At 41.9% G+C, this 20,717-nt stretch overlaps 1 protein-coding gene and 1 long non-coding RNA gene across 8 annotated transcripts in view; one reads left to right on the forward strand and one right to left on the reverse strand.

Annotated features, from left to right (window-relative positions):
* Positions 1–1,172: 1,172 nt before the first annotated feature.
* On the reverse strand, positions 1,173–18,066 carry LOC140506149 (uncharacterized). Its single transcript, XR_011967799.1, has 3 exons — positions 7,469–18,066; positions 3,237–3,530; positions 1,173–1,514 (listed from the first exon to the last, which is right to left on the reverse strand). It is a non-coding gene; the product is annotated as an uncharacterized lncRNA (long non-coding RNA).
* Positions 18,067–18,473: 407 nt separating this feature from the next.
* The window catches only part of TLN2 (talin 2), a 565,589-nt gene continuing 563,345 nt past the window's right edge, over positions 18,474–20,717 (forward strand). For 4 of the 7 annotated variants that reach the window (XM_072612950.1, XM_072612937.1, XM_072612893.1 and 1 more), the window contains exon 1: positions 18,727–20,003. The gene's annotated coding sequence lies outside the window, so the exon portion shown is untranslated. Of the gene's footprint in view, positions 18,562–18,726; positions 20,004–20,717 lie in introns of those variants that run through there. The other 3 variants (XM_072612946.1, XM_072612883.1, XM_072612908.1) reach the window with 2 other exon arrangements.

Raw genomic sequence — 20,717 nt, forward strand, 5'->3', positions numbered from 1 at the left:
ATAGATCAAAACCTGGCATCCTTATAAAGGGCAGAGTACTGGACCTGTAGTCAGTAAGACCTAGATAGGTCTTATACTCAGGAAGACTTTGGATAATTGTTAGCTGTGTGAGACTGGGAAACTTATTTAACTTCTCTAGACCTCAGTTTTCTCATTTGTAAAGTGAGGTCGTTGGACTTGATTATTTCTAAATTTTCTTCCACCTTTAAATCTATGATCCCATAAAGACCAGCACAGGCTGTTATAGGTGGTTTAAGGAGTTGCTATGTTGTTTTTTTTAAATCATCACCTGGTAGCCCACTAGACCCTTAACTAGAATTCTCATGCCCAGAACAAAATCATTTGAGTCAGAAAAAGGAGACGTACTGACTGTGGCACAAAGTGACTATGACAACAGGTACAGTCTGGCCTGTGAGAATTAGAGGCAAAGCTAAGCAACAAGACAGAGATATCATGTCAACAAGATTTGGGGTGACAACTAGAAGAGGGGTCACATTCCCTGGTAGCACAGACCAGTGGAGAAGGATGGAGGCAGATACAGGGATAATCGTGACTGTGGGGAAACACTGCTTCCTCCATGCTCAACCCCAACTGTTGGTATTCTGGGGTTAAAGCCCATATCGTTCCCTTTTTGTTCTGGGTCTACAGTCAACCACACAGGGATTAGTCTCTCTGGTCAGTCTTTTCTAGTTTTATAAGGTCAACCACTTTGTGCTCCCTGGGTACAGCCTTGGAAAACCAGACTCATCTTCACACCTCGATGAGATAGTGTTGAAAGGCTAATTATAGAGACATCAGCAGCATTACTACCAGGATGAACATGGAGAAACCATTGGGACCAAAGGAACGTTGTTGCTTTATATTGTTCCTTGTCAGTAAATTGTACATTTGGGGTGTGTTGCTAAAGTGCTATAAAGAAAGGCTCAGCATTGGCATGGTAACTGGCCCTAAACAAAAGAGGTTATGATTGCAAAAAATAAACACTTCAATGATAAAAGACTAAGAAGATGTTCAATAAGGTTCTGTTACTGGGATCACATCATTTATATTACCCAGCATTTGTGCCTTGGGAACTCTGGTTGGTTGCACTAACTCCATCACAAACAAAGCTCACTAGTTGTTGCACATTTGTAGGCATATATGTGTGTGTGTGTGTATGAATGGGTGGGGGGAGAAAGCGAAGGGGGATACATAACACAAACACACTAGAGAGAGGAAAAGAGTGTGGTATTATAGACAAATATATGTATTTATATATGTATATAATTTTATGCATACACGCTATACATTTTCTAAAACATTCTCCCTATAGAATTAACTTCTTAATGGCAGGGATTATTTCATTTTTGTCTTTGTATCCCCAGAGCCCATAATAGGCATTTAATATATGATTGTTTATTGACTGAAAAATATCAGACCAGCAGTCAAGAGACCTGGTTTCCAGTTCTTACTCTGCCTCTCGAATGACGATATTGTACAAGTTGCTCCACGTAGCTGAGCCTCAGTTTCTTCACCTATGAAATGAAGGGTTAGACAACATTATAAAGCTGAACAAAGGACTAGTAAGGAAGCATGTTATCCATCTCCTGACCAAGAAATGATGAAATAATAAGAATAAGATAACATTTTTATATATCAGCAATGTGGAAATTTATTTATATATATAAAATACATACACTCACACACACACATATATGTTTGGGGTTTTTTGTTTTTTCAAAATGGGGTAGGGTGCAGAGAGGCAAGAAAGTGAGAAAGTAAATGCTCCTTAATTTAAAATATTTTTATGAAGGTTGGACTGAATATTCTTTAATGCCCTTTCCAGCCCTAATGTTAAATGTTCTGAGATCATCTATGTTCTTCTGTCTCTCCCCAGTCTCTTTTCCATATGCAGGTACACATACACACACACACACGAACATTTGCCAGATCTGAAATCCTGTGAGATTTTGATTTCCTTGGGCTATTTTCCCCCTCACTACTTGATGCTGAACCCTATAGCTTCATAAATAATTTTACTTATAATCAAACCAATCAATCAACATTGACTGCCTACTGAACCAAAGGAACTTGGCTGGTCCCTGGGGATATAAAGACTTATGTAACATACAAACTTCCCTGCTCTAAAAGAGCTAAGAATTTAGATGACGAGAAAGGACATTCACAAGAATAACTGAGGATAGAGGGTAGCAGCAAGATGTAGTAGAGATGACATGGTATAATGGAAGAAGCATGGGACTTTAGTTAGGAGAGAAGTGGCGTTCAGTCCCAGCTTCAACACTTACTGGCTAAGTGACCACAGGTAAAACACTAAACCTCCTGGAACCTGTTTTCATAGCTGAAAAATGAGGATAAGAATATCTGCACCTGTTACTTGCTGGGGTTTCTATGGTAAAAGTGCTTTAACAACCATAAGTTGCTATAAATGTGAGCTATTATATAATAAAGGTCTAATGGATGGTACAATAATGCTTGGAAGAATACAGAAGAGTAAGAAGTAACTTGGGACTAGAAAGACCATAGAGGAAGGAAGATTTGACCTCTGTTTTCAAGAAATGTAGAATATCCTTAAATGAAGAACACTCCAGGTAGGGAGGAGACTCTCTCTTTAGATAAGAAGATAGGAATTTGTATGGTGTATTTTGAGAACCAATAGGCCAGTTGGGCTGGAGTAATGTTATACTTGGAGAGTAGAAGGAGACAAGATCAGAGTGGCAGTTTGGGGCCAGATCATGTAGGAATTTGAGTGGCAGTCTAAAAAGTTTGGACTTCCTCCTATATGTGTTAGCAACCTATTAAACAATTACAATTAGGGAAATAGGGTCATAAGAACATAGAACTAGAGTTGGAAGAGATCTCATAAACCATCTCTTCCACCTCTCATTTCACAGTTGAGAAAACCAAGATCCAGGACAATTAAATGAGTGGTCCAAGGTCACATGTACTACACAAAGAAGGAGCAGAGTCAGAGTTTGAACTGAGGTCCTCTTATTCCAGCATGTTTTCCACTGTAACAGTGCTGCTTCCTTAAATGAGAACAATTAAGTGGTATTTTAGGAAGGATAACCAGAGATGGATTGGATCAAGGAGAGACTGTTAGGAGACTAGCCAGAAGACTATTTCAATAGTCTAGGCATTATGAGATGACAGTTGGACTAGGGCAATGGTGCTAGAAACGGAAAAGAAGGGATAGAAGAACAAGAAATCATTAAGAGAAAATATTTTCATAAACTTACCTTATAGGCTTGGCTTCTGTCTTCCCAGTGCCCAAATACCCTGAGGTTATAAGTTAGGTACCTGGGAGCCTAAGTGATGTTTCCAGACTTCTACAGCAGCCTTTGTAGAACAAGCTTTACACCAGTGACTCAAAAGAGCTATTTCTCCTACATTTCAGTCTGGGAGTTAGATGGACACAGCAGAATATTTTGTTTAGGAAGGACCAAGTTATGGTAGTTCATAGCCAGTCACAGAAGATCCAACCTCTTAACTGTTTCTTTCCTTCCCATTTATCGTACCCCATTGTTGCATGCCTAGGGATAATAAGAAAGAGGTTGAGTTTATTTGTTTGTTTATTTTGGCTGTCTTCATGATCCACACAGGAATTAGTTTAGCTGTGACAAGTGGTACTGATGGTGAAGGCAGGTTAAGAGAATTGGCTATGCTGCAGTATAGTCTGTGGGTTTGTATTGATACAATGGTTGTTCTCTTTGGAACTATGACTATGAGTATTCCATTCAACAGAATTAGAGCAGATTGGGATACAAGCAGAGACACCATTTGACAATGTAGCCAATTTAACATTTTAAGTAATATGATAATACTATGCCAAAGACCATCTTTTTGACAAAATTCTTTGGGTGATACTTTATGGCTCTGAGCCACAATAACTATAGCATTAAAGTTGCAGCTCACCTAAAAGGCAAAGGAGAGGGCTATAGACTGTAATTCGTTACGAGCCAAGAACTGCTCAGAGAAATGTTGCAAAGGATGTCATCAGGGAGCTGGATGACTGGAAAAGAAAGTGAGTGAGGGTAACCAATGGTCATCTCACATGACCCATTCTTCAGTTTAAAAAGGTTTAGAAAAAAATAATTAGGAAACCATGACTGCTTTCAAGTATCAAAGACTTCAGGGATTTAAACATTTTGGATAAAACCGCTGATGAATGTAGAAATGCAAAATTGGCTAAGGAATGTCCATTTCTTCCAGGAAAAGCTTTAATGTTTTGAGGTATTCATCAATTTAAAAATATTCAAAGGATTTTATTTTCAGAAATATTACAGTTTTCAATAATAAAACTCCCAATATAAATGATCTCTTTCCCATGCTCCTGTCCTGTATCGCAGCTGTCTATAGGATATCTCTACCTTAATATTCTATCAATACCACAAACTCAAGAAGTCTCAAGTCAGGCATCATTTTCTCTCAAAACATTTTCTTCTCTCTGACATTCTCTTTCTGTTGATGGCATAACTACCTTGTCACCAGACTCAAAATCTTATCCTTGAGTTCTCCCTCTCCCACTCTCCTCACATCAAATTTGTCTTCAAGATCTGACAATTATATTAAACATGATCAATTTAGTCATTTCTATTCCCAGCGATACCACCTAAGTTCAGGCCCTAATCTATTCTGTACATTAGTGTCATTGAATTTTCTAAAGAACTGGCTTGCTTATGAACACAAGTCCCATCCAAAAAAAAAAAAAGGTTTCAGTTGTTATAGGCACCAGAGGCTATAGAGGTAAAACAAACAGACAACTAAACAGTTGTTGTTCAGTTGTTTTTGACTCTTCGTGACCTCACAGAGTATAGTATGCTAGGCCCTTGTATCCTCCACTGTCTCCTGAATTCTATTAAAGCTCATATTCATTGTCTCCATGATACTCTCTGTTCACATCTCATCCTCTGCTTTCCCCTTCTCTGATGAATCAGAAGTTGGAATTAAGGTTGCTGGGAGAAATATTAATCTCAGATATGAAGATGATGCCACTCTGATGGCTGAAAGTGAAGAGGAATTAAGAAGCCTCTTGATGAGGGTAAAGGAGGAGAGTATAAAAGCTGTCTTGAAGCTTAACATTCAAAAAAACTAAGATCTTGGTACCTGGTCCCATCACTTCCTGGCAAATAGAGGGAGAAGAAATAGAAACTGTCAGCTTTATATTCTTGAGCTCAAAAATCACTGCATACAGCAACTGCAGCCATGAAATGAAAAGATGTCTGGTCTTTGAAAGAAAAACTATGGCAAATCTGGATAGCATACTAAAAAGCAGAGACCTCACCTTGCCAACTAAGGTCCACATAGCTATGATTTTTTCAGAGCAATGTATGTCTGTGACTTGGACTATAAGGAAAGCTGAGCACCTCAGAACTGACACTTTTGAATTATGGTGTTGGAGAAGACTTTTGAGAGCCCCTTGGACAACAAGGAGAAAAAAATCAGAAATTAATTCAGGCTATTCAATGGAAGGTCATCTCACCTCAGACACTTGACACTCACTAGCTGTGTGACCTTGGGCAAGTCACTTAACCCCAACTGCCTCATGCTGGGTCATCTCCAGTCATCCTGATGAATATCTGGTCACTGGATTCAGATGGCTCTGGAGGAGAAGTGAGGCTGGTGACCTGCACCTCCCTCAATCAAAACAAAGTCAAGTGCAAGTCATGTCATCATTTCTCTGATGGCATGGTCTTCTTTGGCAACAAAGGATGAACACACACACACATACTGAAGCTGAAGGTTAAATACTTGGGTCACATAATGAAAAGATGGGACTCATTGGAAAAGACTCTGATGTTGGGAAATATTGAAAGCAAAAGGAGAAGGAGACTGCAAAGGGTGACATGGATAGATTGTGTCATGGAAACAATGAACATGAACTTGGACAGACTTAGAGAGACAGTTAACAGAAGGATTGATATGCTATGATTCATGGTGTCATGAAGAATTGCACATTGAATAACAGCAAAATATAAATCCAATCTGAAATCCTGTCCATACAATTAGGTCCATACCCCCACCCTCTCTCATCTATACTAATGACCTCTTAATTGCTGGATCCAATGTCTTCATTCTTCTTGTTTTCATTGCAGCTCTAAATATTGTTGACTACCCTGATCAGCCACTTATCCCTCCTTACTCTACTGCAATCACCTCCTAATCAGTCTCCCTGCCTCAAGTACTCTCCCCACTCTAATCCATCTTCAAAAAGTTACTAAAGTGATTTTCCAGTGGTTCCCTATTACTTCTGGGATCAAATATAAACTCCTATTTGGCTTTTAAAGCCTTCACTGAGCAGTTCCAGCTTGTCCAGTCTTCTTATGTGTTACTTTCCTTCCAATGCGACATATAGACTAGCCTCGCTGTTCCATTTTTGCACAAAACATTCCCTTGATATCTCTAATTTTCCCATTGTGTTGTTTTCTTCTATTTCTTTGCATTGCTCAAGAAACCCTTATCTCTCCTTGTTACTCTCTGCAATTCTGCATTCAGTTAGGTATATCTTTCCCCTTCTCCTTTACAATTTACTTTCCTTCTTTCCTCAGCTATTTATAAAGCCTCACCAGATGCCATTTTGCTTTCTTGCCCTTAATTTTCTTTGGAATTTTTTTGTTGTTGCTACCTCCTGTAAAATATTATGAACCTCTGTCAACAGTTCTTCAGGCACTCTATCTACCAGATCTAATTGCTGAAATCTATTCATCACTTCTACGTCATATTCATAAGAGATGTTATTTAGGTAATATCTTTACAATCTGATGGTTTTCCTTACTTTCTTCAATTTAAGTATAAATTTTGCACTAAGAAGCTCATGGTTTAAGTCACAGTCAGCTCCAGGTCTTGTTTTAATTGACTGTATCAAGCTTTTCCACCTTTGGTTGCAAAGTATATGATCAATCTCATTTCAATATTGACCATCTAGTGATGTCCATGTGTAGAGTTGCTTTTTGGGTTGTTAAAAAAAAGTGTTTGCTATGATCAATGAGCTATCTTGACAAAACACTATTAGTTTGTATACCCGGAGTCACTTTGTACTGCAAGGTCAAATTTGCCTATTATTCCAATTATCTTTTGATTTCCTACTTTAGCATTCCCATCCCCTATGATGAATATGACTTTTTTTTCTGATGTTATTTCTAGAAGATGTTATAGGTCTTCATAGAACTGATTAAATTTGGCCTCTGGCATCAGTGGTTGGAACACAGACTCATATTACTGTGATGTTGAACAGCTTGCCTTGGAATCGATATTTTTCTGTCATTTCTGAGATTGTACCCCAGTACTGCTTTTCTCACTCTTTTATTGACTGTGAGGGCTACTCCATTTCTTCTAAGAGATTTTTGCCAACTGCAGTTTATGTAATGATCAACTGAATTAAATTCATCCATTTCCATCCATCTAAGTTCACTGACACCCAAATTGCTGATGTTTAATCTTTTCATCTTCTATTCAACCACATCCAACTTACCTTGGTTCATAGAGCTTTGATTCCAGGTTCCTATGCAATATAGATCTTTAAAGCATTGGCCTTTCCTTTCATCACCAGACACATTCACAGCTGAGCTTCCTTTTGGCTTTGGCTTAGCTGCTTCATTAATTCTGGAGCAACTTGTAGCTGTCCTCTTCTCTTACCCAGTAGCATGTTGGACATCTTCCAATCTGAGGGGCTCATATTCAAGCGTCATTTCTTTTATCATTTCAATACTGTCCATGGGGCTTTCTTGGCAAAGACGCTGGAGTGGTTTGCCATTTCCTTCTCCAGTGGATCACCTTTTGTCCAAACTCTCCACTATGACCTGTCCATCTTGGGTAATCCTGCACAGCATAGCTCATAGTTTCATTGAGTTATGCAAATCCTTCTGCCACGATGCGTCAGTGATCCAGGAGGAGAAACAAAGAGTTCCCACCTTCAAAGAGCTAACATACCAGTAAAGAGTGTACAATAGGCAAAGGTACTCTACTCTTACCTAACCAGAACCTCTGCTTTCTCCAATGTGGTAATTCTGCCTTACTCATGATGGCAATAATCCAGAGCACTCAGCACAATGTGTTGCATATAGCAAATATAATTAATGACCATCTATAGCACCTCAGATAATGTCTCTCCTGTGTTAAGAACATAGAAGATCTTTATAGATGAATAACGATGGGATTGAACTCATCCTACCCCATTTAGCCCAAATATATTTAACAGTAGATAGCATACCTCAAATGTTCACCAGGTATGAACTAGATCTGAACATGTTTCATCCGTTCATTCATTCAATAAACATTCATCAAGCACCTACTATGTGCCAGGCACTCTACTAAGTACTCTATAACACCCAGCATCTCTGTTCAGAATGACCAGGTAAGATGGCCATTCCTTCTGGGGGCCTGTATAAAGCCATGGAGCTAACGAAAACTGAGAGATTCTAGTGCCTGACGGTGGAGTACTCCATCTGTACTCTTGAGAATGAATTGGCTGGGGTGAAGAAGTGGCATACTGGGCTGCCTACAGTGTCTCTCCCCATTCCTCCTTGTCCCTACCTTGTTTGGAGGATGGGCTTCAAAAAGTCTGAAGGATTTTGGACTTTTCATATTTCCATCCTTTGCCTAACAGTGTCCCTGGGACAGACGATGGCAGTATTTGAATTATGAAACAAGGACAGAATGGATGAAGATTCAAGGCTCTACAAAGAGCCTAAAAGAAAAGTTTAAGCCATATATAAGAGTTAAATCTTTAGAACACCAGCAAAAGGACTGCCAGGAACTCTGAGTTTCCTCTCTGCCATATTTATATGCTTAAGTTTAAATTTTTCTCTGGACTCTGTGTGCATGTTTGGAGAATCTATCATAGACTTTTAGGAAGATGTTTTGTACCAACTTGTGCTATTGTTCTAGAACCCCTAACCCACTCCCCTCCAGTTCCTCAGAGATACCCCTACAGCTCTGTGGGAACACAGTAGAAATGCTCTAGGGAATCTAGCCTGTCATGTAAATGGGGGTTGAGATAGTCACTTTATAGCATGTGCTACAAATAAAATAAAGGAAATATCTTTGTTTAGAGGTCCTCTGATGCCTAACATCAAGAAGATATGCCTACTAGCTAATATCACAGAGGACGTTCCATGAAGAACTAAAATGGGAGAGTCATTCCTATTTCTGGAAAGATTCTTCAAATGTTTGTTCCTGTTTGTGAATGACATTGTCTGTATTATATCAGGCCATGCAACACTTCAGAGACTCCTAAATGAAACCCAGAATCACTCAAAAGAGTTGGCCCAAAAGTACATCAGAAAAACTAAATGGATGAAGAATGTCTGTTGTCTAGACTAGGATATATAATTATCTGGACAGCCTGCAGAGTTAGTCCATTAGTACTTTTTTCTTGGACAGATATAATAGATAATGAACTGGGTCCAGAATTGAGGAAATAGAAGAGAGAGGACTGGATTGTATTTGTGAAATTGGTCAGCGCTTTGAGTGGCCCCATACTTCTCCTCTAAATAAAATCCCATCTTGTTAATATTAATGTTCTTTTGGCAACACTATACAGTTACAAATCATAGAATGCCATAATCACTGAGGAATCAAAAGAAGTCATCCAAAGGGCAACAGAGAGGGGCATGGTGGATTTAAATAGGTTGTAAAACATTATAAACAATGGATTATGCACAGTAAACAAAAGAGATGTTTGACCAGGAATGAAGATAGGCCGATCTTTCAGTAAAATGAACAATTCACGTACTGCATTGGTACTTAGGTAATAGCAAGAGATGAAAAAAGAAGGTCCCTAGCCTACCACATAAACCTCATGAGGAAGATTTAGGGGAGCACATAAATAAGAGTCCCACAGGATGAGAAAGACGGATTGTGATTTTCATCCCTGAATGGAGCATTTACATCATTCAGATCTCAGACCAACTGCAGTATTTAATATAAATACATGCTTGGTGTCATCAATTAAAATATACATAAAAATGCCTTTCCCCCCAAGTAACCTGCCAGGGCAAATAAAGTGTTGCACACTAAGACTACTTTACTCTTGTGTAGGAAAAAAAAAAGCATTCAAATTGAGTTCAAGAGAAGATTTTAAATTCATTTCAAATCATTTGGGAAACATTTCTTAAATGATGTTGAGATGAGTTCTTTAAAATTTCCTGTGTAGATACTTTATTCCCTTCTCTCCTCTTTCTCCCCACTGTGCTTCCTTGTCCACTTCTCATTTTTCTAACTTGACTATTTTACTTTCTTTACAATGTTTGTGCCTAATTTTGCACATTTTGAGCCCTTTACAAAGTACTATTTGATCATAGTCAAATCCCTTCCCTTTTCCTCGTCTTAAAACAAGAGGGATACAACAGACAACAGCTAAAGCTTCTTTGAGGGGCTAGGATGCTCCTATATGATGAAGAAGTCTGTAGTAACATGACTCTAAGCAACATATTATGGCTTTATATATAATCAACTTACCATTTTCCTCCCCCTGGTAATTAAATTTCAACAAATTATTTATTTAAACACCTATTGTATACTAAGAACTGTGACAGGCATAATAGGTGGCCAGGCAACTGAAAGACAAAATAGATGATAGCACCTGCTGTTCTGTGGAGGGGATCACATAAGGATAAGATACATTTAATTCAGGGGAGTTAATGAAAAGGTGAAAGGAGATGAAAGATGAGAGCTCTAGAAGTATGAGAAGAAGGGAAGACTGTTAATAGTTGGAGGAAACCAGAGGTGCCTCCTGAACCAAACTGAACACTAAAGGATATGAGTTCCAAAGGTGGAAAAGAACGGGAACATTATAGGAATGGGGGATGATGTGCAAATACACAGAAGTAGGAGATGTTACTTTGAAATCAGGAAACAGCAAGTAGCTCATTGTGATTGGAACATTATATGTGAAGAGAATAAGGTTGGAAAGGTAGATTGGTCAGATCATAGAAGGTCTTAAATGATGGACTTAGGAGTTTGTATTTTTAGCCTTGAGGCAATCAGTCAACTAACATTTTTTAAGCACCTCTGGCATCTGATCCAGGAAGACACTGTCAGAACTTTGCCTTAAGAAGATACTTTTGGCAATTATGTAGAATGTGAATTAGAAGAGAAAGTCTAGAGGCAAGAAGAACAATTAACGGGTTACTACAATAATCCAGATACCAAATTGTGACTGCCTGTATGAGTGGAGAAAAGGGGATTGATGTGACGGATGTAATGGAGGTAGAACTAGATAAGACTTGGCAACTGATTGGATGTGGCAGGGAAGGTAGAGGCAAAAGGAAAAACAAAATTACTCCAAAGTTTTATACCTAGTTGACTAGGAAGATACTGGTATTTTCAACAGAAATGGGAAGTCTGGAAGAAAAACAAAGGTAGGATTAGTTGAGGTAAGAATTCTGCTTTGGACATATTGAGTTTGAAGTATCCACAGAAGAACCAGATGATGACCAGCAGGAAGCTGGACATGTAATTCTGGAGTTCAGAAGACAGATAAGGGTTTCTTACTCCCTGGGATGAATAGACCTGGGAGTAAGCTGTATAGAGATGATAATTGAATCCTTGGGAATGGATGAGAACCAAAGGAAAGAAAGTAGAAACAGAAGACAAGAGGGATATCACATTTAGGCAAAGGAAGTGGATGATGAACCGACAAAGAAGAATAGAAAGAGTAGTGAGGCAGGAAAGAGTACTGTCAAGGAAGCCCCAGGAGAAGGACTACAGGGTGATCGCTTCAAGGCATCATTAAATCATAAATACAGAGCTGGAAGAGACCTTAGGTCATTAAATCAAACTCCCTTTATTTTATAGTTGAGGAGTCAAGCCAAGAAAGGTTAAGTGACTCACCTATGGTCACAGAGTTAGTACTTAAGGGAGGATTTGGACCAAAGGCCTTCCAGATTCCAAGCCAAGCACTGTATCCACCGAGCCACATAGCCGCCAATGGCAGAGTCAAATGAAGGTTAAAGGATGTAAGGCCGTGAGGAAAAGAGGCAAAGTCAATGCCTTTATGAACAAGTTTCAGTCACCAAGATGGAAATAGCAACCTTTCATAAATGAATAATAAATTTTAGCCTTTTGATTTGGATTCAGGAAATACAAAATGATACTCAGAAAACACAACAGAACTCTAGCTACATATGTATTCATATACATCATGTATTGGACGGATCACATCCTTTCTTAAGGATTTAAATAGGGGCATAGCACAATAATCACAAAGGATATGGTAGGTGTGGATGGGTTATAACCTGCATTGTTCAAGAGAGTACCTACCTTGATGAGATAAGCAATATTCTAAAGTCTAAGTATGTGTGTTTTCTTGGTCTAGACATGTAATTTCAGCTGTGTGGGAAACCTGCTCTACTAATACAGACTGGTGACTCATCTGTAACTTCTAATATTGGTGAATTCTCTATAGAATTGGTGTCTAACAAATAGAAACAGGGGCCACTAATCTGTACATAAGAATCCCTGCAGGTCACAGATTGACAAGTTTAAAATGTAATGTTATCGATGTTTTATTCTATCTATTTATTTTACTAAGTATTTCCCAATGACATATGTCTGGTTTGAAGCACTGGGGAATGTTGCTGGGAGCTGTGTGTTGGATTCTTTTGGTCTCAAGTACTGAGAAGTTAAGTGATTTGCTCTGGGTTACAGGTAGGACTTGTACCCATTCTTCCAGGTTCCCAAACCGGCCTCAAAAATATTTATACACATATACTATAGGAAAGAAAAAAAATTTCTAAGTGGGATATTCTTGGATTGACAAAATAATAATACTCGAATAATACAAGAACTTTTTCTATTTATGGAACTATCGGAATCATTTACATATTTGTGTCTATATTCATAAGGCATTTTAACAAAGGAAAAAATTAGACTAGTTTTCCTTCCACTTAAGAAGGACTAAATGATGTCATTTTTCTGACATGTTAAATATCTGTCATGCATTGAATATAAAATTTCAGTTCTATTCTGCTCCTGTTTTAAAAAAGAAAGTAACTTAGTATGTCTCCATTTCACAGAGGAGGCTCAACTGTCCCTTTCTACTAAGGGCTGAAGAATGACTTATTCTCTCCGTTGCTCAAAATAATATCCAATAGCTTTGGCTTTCCTTTTGAATGACTCTATCTCAGACGATAAACTGTTCTCTATGTTCAGTCCTCCAAAGGCATATAAGTTAATATCTTTTCTTGAAATTTATAATTAGAAAAGAAGTGAGAACACTTAAAAGATATTCAACTAAAATAGTAATATAAATACCTATTCCATCTCTGGTTCAGGTTATTCTGCTACCACATCAAATTTTCCAGAAATTCTCATTCTCACTGCATAAAAACCACTTTTGAGTGGGGAAAAAAATGAATTGTCTATGGTGTACCATCACATCAAAGAATCCTAGGAAGATATTTAATATGACATGAAATATCATAATATAAGCAAAAATATCCTCCCCCCAAAATGTTTAGTATGAATATACACATTTAAATGTACATACAGTTGAGTTTACTTAGTTAGGAAACAAGGGCAAAAATGAATCCAGAAACACACAAAGCCAGGCACGATTTCAAAGAGGTTAATACAAATGTTGCAGTTCTCTAGAGGCCTACGAGAATCTCCTGGCAGCTGGTTTTCTGGCACCAAAGGACAGTGCCTGATTTTGTAATTACAGTTGGTGGCCTGCTAAAAACTATGTTTCTGTTGGAGATGTATTACAGTAACTGCAAGGCTATTTCCTTGAATCATACAGATGCTGTACCCCTTGATCACATGAAGTGTGTTTATATTCAATCTCTGAGAATATGACTGGGGTACAATAGCTGAGAAGGAATCAGTTTGTTCTCTTGGGAAGACTGGTAGTTATCATAGATAAAATGTCACCATGTTTAACCTCTGTCTGGGTGGAGACAAAGCCTATGACTGTTATCTTGTTAAAAGGAGTCAGATTTTCTACTGGTCTATAATGAACCTTGTAGCACAGCCATCATAGATGGTGATTGCTAGTGGCTGATTCTATCTTGGGAAATAACTAGGTCTTCCAGGCCTGTAGAAGGATGATTCTCAATTTCAAAGCAGTTGCTACTGGTGAAATCAATTTCACTTCAATCAGAAGAGCTGTTCTGAAACACAGGAGTAGGCAAGTGCATGGTTAGAGTTAGTTTCTCCAAAGGAGCTAGAAATAGTTTTGAAGTCATGACAAAAGTGGTGGAGAAAATGAGGAACTTTAAAGTGAAATGACCTGCCCAAGGTCATTTTATTTTAAGAACATAAGATCTGGTTATCTAGTCCATTTTATAATGGAGCCAGGATTAGGATACTGGGCTCTTGAGTTTACTTACTCCAAGCAATACCTTTGGAGGGTGGGGTGAGGAAAAGGGGTAAAATAATGTTTCATCTCAGGTAACAAAGTAGATATAATTAAACTAATGACATAGAAGGGAAGACATAGCTCCTTTCCTTTCTGGTTGCATAGGATATGGCTGCTATTTTCAAACCACATCTCCACTGCTCTGTCTGTCCAGTTTCCACATCCCTTACTGACCATTCCTTAATGTCAGAGAGCTTCCACACATAAACTCAGCTTTTAGCCAGGATGGACAATTTCAGCATCCAGCTGGTATACAGCTATTTTGAACTCCTTGCTTAGCTAAATTAAACTGATTTCAGAAAGGAGAATGGTTTCCTTTTACTGTACCTTTTCCTAAAAGCATTTTCATGAAGGAAGATATAAATGATAAACATCAATTCTATAAGATGATACTATTTGACTGCAATGAATATTTTGCAAAATATACAAAGCTTTTATGATTGTAGACTATGACATCAGTCCTGTATGAATGCAAAACCTAACGGAAGAGGAAAATAACTATATTTGTAATTGACCAATTTTGCTTCTTGGCAAATACTTCTTAGCTCAGCAATCTAGTATAATATACGGACTTGCAAATAGTAGGCATACAAAATATATCCTGGTCAATGAATGCCAGAATTACAAGTTCAGCTGGTGGTATTAGAAAAGCTGGATGAGACCAGTTAGTGCTGTTTTTCAGGTAATGGATGGAACTGGTAAAAGACCTTGAAACTTGGGATAGAGATAAAGGTATTTGATGAATAAACTAATCAAAGACTTTAAGCGAAAGTCTACATGGTAGAAAAAAACAATACTTTGGCTGCACTTGAATCCCAGACTCACAGGATTTGGGGCTTAACAGGATTTTAGAAGTAGAGGTAACACTAGGACAGGCAACTGTGGCTTTGTCCAGAGTGCTAAAGTTTATAGTGCAAATTCTAGTAGATAAAAACAAGTCAAGTAAGCACTGAGGTAGCAAGAAGAGAAATAATAACATAGGAAGGAAGCAGAGAGAGGGCTTCCCTATGTCCCCAAACTACATACATTCCTGGTGATTCTTCTCTAGACTTAGCCTATCCTCTCCTTCCTACAGCAGTCCCATGGCAGAGGAGGGGGAAATTGGGTTGATGTCACATTCTCAACTATATCTTACCCCCTGCCCAGGACATCTGAGGCAGCTAGGTGGCAGAGTAGATAGTCCTAGACTTCAAGTCAGGAAGACTTAAGTTCCAATCCTGCCCCAGATTAGCTGTGCGTGAGGGACGTAGAGGGTTCAGTGGATGAACTCTGGATTTAGAAGTCAAGAATAATAGAATTTAGATTCTGCTGGGCAAGTCTCTCATCTGCCTCTTTTTTCCTCATCTGTAAAATAAGTGTGATCCATTTCAGCTTTAAATCTACAATCCTGTATTTTGTGGTACTGCTTCCTTCCCCTTTTCCACCCTCAGTTATTAGCTAGAGGTAATACAGTCTAACTTCCTCATTTTACATTAGGGAAACTAAAGAACTGAAGAGATTAGGAAGTAGCAAAGCCATGAATTTCTCTATCTCAGTGAAGTATATATACAGCAAGTGAAAAAGGCTCTTCTGCTGTTTTCAAGCAAGGGATTGGCTTCACTCCATTAGGACACAACCTAGAAGATACCAGTTTAAGGAGCCTACTCTTTTCTTACTAAAGTCAATAAATATCTTCCTTAAACCAGAAGTTCTAGGCATGATGCCACCATCACTTATACTGTTAACCCAGCAAAAGTCTAAAGGGAGACAGGGAAGGCAGGATATTTTACAGGAACCAACCAAGAACTTTTTGCTGACAGTCTACTCTTTTAGGTCATCTTATGGAACTGCTTAAGCAATCAGTTTCCACACCTTGCCTTTTCTCTGTTAAAGCTAGTGCTCTGCAGTAAGTATGCTGCAAGACTGTTATAGGAGCTTTGGGTCTTACAATTAAACCAAGTTTATCAGACTGGGAGAAGAAATCTTAATACTCCTTTAAGAAATAAAATATTCCACCCAGTCTTATATAATGGCCATCTGGGATTTTGCAAGATGGCTCCTCATACTGGCTCCTCACTCTTCAGATGATTGCAGCCATCAGTGTTATAACCTGAGATACACTTTTAAGCTGATAGGACTTTATTTCATTTGGGAGGACAGAAAAAAGGGATGGTTTACTTCTTCACACTTAAGAGAGGTCTGTCTATCCTCCCATTCTTTTAGTACAGAGCAAGCAGAATGCCAAATCCACAACTGGCTTTTCAAAGGAAAGTTCAGGGCTTTCTAAAGTGAGATAATATCTGTAAAGTACTTTGTACATCTTAAAGTGTTCTATCAATAGTAGCTATTATTAGATGTGCTGGAGAGAGTAACTTTAAAATCTGTACTATATCTTTCACCCTTTTAGAGGGAGGAAGGGAAAAAAGGGCTCCTCCTCCCCACTTTTCCTTCCAAGACTTCTCTGAAAAGCTTGGCTTCCTGGCATCTATCTAGGTGATTCAGTGAGTGGAATACTGAACCTGGAGTCAGAAAATCTCCAGTTCAAATTCTCCCTCAAACTTTCACTAGCTGTGTGACTCTGTAAATCATTTAACCTCCCTCTACTTAATTTTTTTTTCCTCCTCCCCTCCCTTCCGATCCTGTTTGGTATTCAAAGCCTTTCATAACCTGGCCCCAACTACCTTTCAATTCTTCTTACATTTTACATGCCCCTTTGTTCTCTTTGATCCAGCTGACCCTGGCCTCCTCAATGTTTTTTGAAGCTGCCTCCAAGCCCGAAATCTTTTCCCACCTCATCTCCACCTCTCAGCTTCCTTCAGTTCCAGCTAAGATTCTAGGTGCCCCAGAAAGCCTTTCTCAATGTCTTTTCATTCCGGTGCCTGTCCTTTTTTATTTCCTCTTTATCTCGTATATAGCTAATTTGTATCCAGTTTTTCCGCATGTTGCTTCTTCCATTAGATTGTGAATTCCTTGAGAGCAGGGACTGTGTCCTTTGTATCCCCAGGGTTTAACACAGTCACTGCCCCGTCGTGGGCCCTTAATAAATACATGTTTATTGGCTGACTTTGGACCACCCAGCAGGTTTCTGTGCACTGACTAGAACAACAACTAACACTTCGGTGACCCTTTACAAATATAACCTCATCTGGTCCTCACAACAAACCTTTGGAGGTGGGAACCATCATCCCCCATTTTATAGATGAGAAAACTGAGACAAACCAAGGTTTCAGTGACTTGTCTGTGGATCACCAGCCAGAAAGCATCTGGGGGAGGATTGAAATCCTGGTCTTCCACAGCTGTGTGTCATGTTACAAGTGAGAAAATTGAGGCAGACACCCAGGGTCACACTAGTGCGCATCTGTCTTCCAAGGCTACCATTTTACAAGTAAGAATGAGGCAGGCAGTGACTTGCCCGTGGATCACACAGTCAGTAAGCGCCGGAGGGAAGATTCGAACCAGGGTCTTGAGAGGCTGTCATTTTACAAGTAAGAAAACTGAGGCAGACTGAGGTTTCAGTGACTTGCCCAGGGTCACACAACTAGCGTCGGAGGACAAAACTGAACCCTGGTCTTCCAAGGTTCCAAGTCAAGCCCTCTATGCCTAGACGCCCTCCGGCTGGCTCCCGGGGCTGGTCACTTCGGGGGCGGGGATCTCCGCCGACTGTCCACGTGCGACTGACGGGAGGGGAAAGTTCCCTCTCTAGCGGTCCTCCCCTCCCCTCCCCCCATTGCCTTAATTAATCCTAATAGCATAAATCAGGCCGGAGGCCAGGGGCACACCCTCCCCCCTGCTCGAGGCTGTCCGCTCCGCCGGGGGGAGAGCAGCGCGGCCGCGGCTAGGCCCGCTCCGGGTCCCGGCGGCTGCAGGCAGGGCCAGGAGGGCTCCGGGCCGGGCCTCGGGAACCAAGCCGAGCCCCGAGCCGAGCCGCCGGGTGGGGGAACACGGCGCAGTTTGGAATGGAGAAGGAAAAAAAAGGCCGAGCCGTCCCAGAGTGATGACGCGCTTCCTGCTCCTCCGGTGCTGGGGGCTCCGGGCTCGCGCTCCTCGCTCGCCCGTCCTCGCGCTCGCGCTCGCGCTCTCTGCCTCTCGGCTGTTGTTCGGTGCTCGGAGCCAACGGCGGCGGCGGCGGCGGCGGGAGCGGAGCGGGCTGCGAGGCGCAGCGGGGGGCAGCCGACTGCACACACCCGGGCAGGCGCTCTGCCGCGGAGCGCTGAGCGCATCCCCCGGTAAGGCACACGGTCCTTCGGCTTTTCCTCTTCCTCCAGAGCCATGCACGTTGCATGAAATCTCTCCTAGCTTTCCCCCCTCCTTTTGCAAAGAAGAAAAATCTGATTTTTTTTCTCTCTCCCCACCCTCTCCCCATCTTGTGAGGGATGCCGGTGCAGAAATAAAATGCAAAGCTACCTAGACTCCCTATTCTGGGAGAGCTTTTTTGTTCAGAAATAAAAAGGATTTTAAAAATGAAAATAATGCACCTGTCTTTTGCATATGCATGTTTCGTTGCACTCAGCCTGGAGTCCACGGTTTGCAGTTGCAGATCTCTTTCGAGCTGGGACTTCGGAACGGACTCCCAGCTGCTGGCAGCGCTGGGTTTCCTGGTCTTGGGTTGGTTTCCGGTGATTGGGTTTTAAAAGCAGCCCCGGAGGCGAGAGGGACCCCCTCGGGTTCCCGGGTTCCTGCGAGTCCTGCTGCCGCCGCCTGAAGCCAGGGGAGTGAGGCTGGTGGGTGGACGAGCTTCATTCCTGCACAAGCCATCCCCGCTCCGGCGCTACTTTGCAAACAAGTAGCGAGCAGCCGCATCCGATACAAATGTATCCTTCTGCAGCTCCCCGACCTTTCCTAGGACTCGGGCTGGAGAGCTTCGCGGCAGGTTAATCGCCTCTTTCTCCTTCGCCCTTTTACTTTCTAGTTTCGTCACTAACACATTTCTGGCCCAAACCGTGGCGTGGAGATCCAGGGAAAGGACGTGGATGAAGTGCCATTTGCTCCTTTTGCCCTCGGGTTCAGCCGAGAGTCTTTATCAGGGAGAACCCGCTCCCCCCTGCCTTCTGCTCTCGTCCCATTTCGCCTCTATCTGAGCTGAAATTTCGCGCCCCGCCTTCTGTGGGAACCGGGGGCATTGAAGGCACGCATTTTGGGATCCTTGATAAGACTGAGTAAAAACATTCGAGGGCGCCATATTTTCAGTGGATCTTGGTGGTGGGGCTTGCGGGGGGGCGTCTGTGTGCATGTGTGTGGAGAACAGTTTCTGTAGCTGGTTAGCAACCCTGAGTGTTCAGCCCCGCTTTCGTTACTCGCGGGGGAGGGAGCGAGCTGTATTCGCTGGGAAACTTTGTGTGTGTGGAGGTGGGAGAGCAGGACTGGGCGCGGGGAGCGGAACGGGTGTCCCTGCGAGGGCTGGCGAGCACATTGCCAAAGCAGGCATGAGCCCGAGATGTCTCCCCAGTCTGGGGACCCGTGGTACTCCCCGCCGAAGGGAAGCAGCCGGCTCCAGAGGCTGGCTACCCGCCCCGCCCTGCCCCGCGGCGCCTTGCCCTCTCCCCCTCCCCATTGAAATTCTTAGGTACCAGCTCGGGGGAGGAGGGGAACACGCCCATCCAGCCCTGGGGCTGGCTGCTGCTACTTGGTCGTTGAGGCACCCTGCGCTCGGGAGATGTGGGGAACTAAGGTGGGTGCTTCATGCAGCATGTCGAAAGGGGTGGGGAAAGAAATCTTGTCCCCGATTTTTTTCCGCCGGTGCCTAGAGCGGAGCGCTCTGCCAGCTCTAGTTGCCCTGCGGAGCTCTGACTGCTCAGTCCGGAGGGAGGAAGGGAGCGGGGAGCCCAGGCTGCCGGGAGCTCCTGGGCTTCGCGTGGCTGCTGGGGAGCTTGGCTTGGGGGTGGCGGCGGGGGAAGGGAGAGCCGATCTTGGGCACTTCGTCCCCTGTGCCCTCCCTGGAGCTGCGTCCCCGACTCCGTGGGCGCTTCCAGCCTCCTCCGGAGCTGCGCCGCCCCCCAGCCCTCTCCCACCCTGCGGGGCCAACTCCCCGGACTTGCTGTTGGGCTCCTGGAAGCGCAGAAAGGGGGCGGGACCAGAAGTCGGGGCTTCGCTAGGTGAAGCTTTGGGGAAACTTGGAAGTCCCCCGTGACTAAGGGGGAGAGAAAAGGAGGAGATCGAGTGGCGGTGTCCTTTTTCATCGGGGAAAAAAGGAGAGTTTATCAGGGAGGGCCTTTGGGTCAAAACGAAGCCGATCTTTCCTAGAGGTGTACGTGAGTGACGGGTGGTGTTGACATGGTCAAGGAGGAAGTTGGCTTAGTTAAGGAAACAGCTTTTCTTTTGGTAGTGGAAAAAAGTGGGTGCAGAGGTTAACTCCGAAGGAAGATTGTTACGTATTTCCCACCGG

Source organism: Notamacropus eugenii, chromosome 1, assembly GCF_028372415.1.
Source record: "Notamacropus eugenii isolate mMacEug1 chromosome 1, mMacEug1.pri_v2, whole genome shotgun sequence".
In the NCBI taxonomy this organism is placed as follows: domain Eukaryota; kingdom Metazoa; phylum Chordata; class Mammalia; order Diprotodontia; family Macropodidae; genus Notamacropus; species Notamacropus eugenii.